Here is a 3,093-nt window from a genome sequence, read left to right on the forward strand (position 1 = left end):
AAGCCTGGAGCTCTTAGCACCGAGCAGCTCCAGCAGCTCCCGGGGTTGTTTGGTCTGGCGAGCCACCTCCTGGGCCACTCCCAGCACATGCAGGCTCCAGCAGCCCCCAGCGCAGGCAGGCTCATGCGTGCATACAAACAGATATTCACACAGACACACGTACACACAGAGGCCTACAGGCACACACACTCAGGGACACACGTACGCACACAGGCATACAGAGACAGACATACAGACGGACACAGAGACACACATACACACATGTATCCAGAGACACACGTGTCTACACACAGTCACATACATGTACACAGAGAAACACAGTTACACAGACATATATACACAGAGATATATGCAGACATACATGCTCAGATTCACATATGCACGTGCAGACACACAGATAGACACAAACACAGAGCTACATACAGCCTAAAGACGCACAAACACACACAGAAAAACAAATATATGCACACACATGTGCCTATACACAGAGACATACATTCATACGCAGATGCACATACAAGAGTCACACATAGACATACAACATACATAGGCATATAGATGTAGACACAGATAGATACCCAGGCATGCAGAGATGCACACAGACAGATACACACATGTGCACACAACACACACACAGACACAGACACCCGCCTGCATGTGCAGACGCAGATGGGGACGCCGTGTGCTGCAGGCAGGTGCCGGGTGGAGGGTTCTGCAGCTGCGGCCCCCTCAGGCCCAGGTCACCACAGGAGGAGGGAGCAGGGCTAGGCTCAGCGGAGAGTCGGAGAGCAGAGGCTTCAGTGAGAGCAGAGGCCAGGCCGGTGGGCGGGCCCAGTCAGACCTACAGAGTTGGGCCCAGCACCCTCCTGCCTCCAGTCTCAGCGCCTCCTACCACAGCCTCCTGACCCTCTACTCCCCAGACCTTGCCTGTCCAGTGTCCCTCACTCTCACAGTTGTCCAGCCAGCCATCGCCTCAATAAGGGTGTCAGGAGCTTCTTAATCCTTGCTTTGGATAACAGATGGCAAAATAGGTTTCCTTCCCATCGGTTTTTTTTTTTTTTTTTTTCCATCCTGTGTGGTGGTTGGGGAAGGGGTTATTATCTCCTTTTGATAGGCTGGAGTCTTGGCTCACTTGTTTCTGGGCGTCCTTGCCAGCAGGGGGCCAAGTTACCTAAAAAATACGTCAGAGCCGACTGCATGGGTGCGCGGCGTGGGAGATGTGACGTAAAAGTAGCAGTTGCGCAATGATTTTGTGGACCCCAAGCCCAACACGATCCAGCAGGGATGTAGCTGTTGAGAGGGGGAAAGAGATGCTAATGTAATTCTAGGTTGCATTAATAAAGGTAGAATGCCCAGAATGAGGGAGGCCATGGCCTCGCCATGCCTTGGGCTGGTCTGCTTTTCCTGGAATGTTGTCATTAACATTCCTTGAATGAATATTCAGTTCACATCTGAGCAACTGACAGAGTGGGCCAACAGCAGACAGGGCAAACAGGATGGGAAGGGGCCTGAAAATGGGTTCCTGCATGGCATAGTTGAAGGGGCTGAGGTTCGAGTGGAGAGAGGGAGTAGAAAAGAGGCACGCCTCGTTCTGTGCAGCCTCAGAGGTGGGGATTAAGATCAGAGGTAAGGGGTCAGCCGGTGGCGGTGAAGGCATGGACTCCTGCACGGCCGACTGCGGTATGAGTCCTGGACCTGGCGGCAACCAGTAGCTGGGGTTTAGAGAGGAGTGACCGGGAGATCTCACCTCCGTAGAAAAGGGGTTCTGAAGATGGAAAGCTTGGGGCTCAGCACTGGAGAGGGACAGGTTCAGGCTGGGGCCCTGAGTGGGCCCTGGGGATTCAGGAATCAGACAGAGGCTTCTGTTCCTTCCATTCCTGACATTTGACCACTTGGGAGACAGTGCCAGTTTGCATAGTTACAGCTGAAGATGTGGGGTCCCTCGGGGAGTCCTGGACATGTCCCTGTGCAGCACAGGGTCCTCTCAGGCCCTCTCAGGGCAGATCCAGACTCATCACAGTTGGAGGAACCTTGGCAAGCATCTTGTCCAGCCCTCCCACTTTACGGAGGGGTAAACTGAGGCGAGGGAAGAAGGCTGGCCTGAAATGAGTACGCTTATGCAGGACAGATCATAATTCTAGCTTGAATCCAGGTCTCCAACCCTGGTCCACTGCCTCCTGCCAGGTCACTGATGGACTGAATATATGAGTCAATCAAAGGAGGCTTCCCGGAAGAATCAGCCCTGCTCTTCCCATACCCAGAGTGTTTCTCAGTTGAGAGTTGCTCAACATGAATACCAACTAGGCGCTAGACATTACAGTTGGCCCAGGGACGCAGTGGCCTAGAGTAGAGGTGACAATCTCCTCCCATCCTGTCACCTTCAGAGCACTTCTCGCTCTCTGAAATTACCTGGCATATTTATTCACCTACCAGCTTATCGCTTGACCTCCCTGTCACCCTGTCCTACTCTCAACACTTCCAAGTCCAGGAGCATCTTGTCCCCACTGAACTCCCAGCCCCCAGAGCAGTCCTGGCTTACACGATGTTCAAAACACCTTGCCGGATGAACAAATGAATGAATGACAAGCAAAACTGACATGCGCCAGCTCTCGTGGAACTGGAACGACAGTCAGTCCTTCCTGAGCCTGTCCATGTGCCTGACCTGGTGTGACGTGCTTCTTCTGCCTCGTCTCATTTCATCTTTACCACAATGCCCAGGAGGTGGTAAGGATTTTACAGAAGAGTCTAAAGGGTTAAATAGCTCCTCAAGCCCTTGTCACCTCCCACCTTGTCTTACAGAATTGGAACTAGGCCTCATGCTCTTCTGTCCCCATGAGAGTCACTAAAGGCAGGGGCCACATCTGTTTTTCCTCCGTCCTCCCCAGAGTGTCCTGCAGGACACTGGCCCAGCTGCGTCAGCCGGGTTTATTGCATTCAATGGATTGATTGAAGGTTGGGGGTGGGGGAAGAGGTCGTGGTGGTAAGGGCAGAGGAGTGGAGAGCTCCGAGCTCCGGGCAGATGGCAACATTGGTAGCGTCAAGGCAGGAAGCCATCTTCAAAGGCCGTTTCATCCAGTGCGTCCCTCACTCACA

This window comes from Tupaia chinensis, unplaced genomic scaffold, assembly GCF_000334495.1.
Source record: "Tupaia chinensis unplaced genomic scaffold, TupChi_1.0 Scaffold000303_1, whole genome shotgun sequence".
NCBI lineage: Eukaryota > Metazoa > Chordata > Mammalia > Scandentia > Tupaiidae > Tupaia > Tupaia belangeri.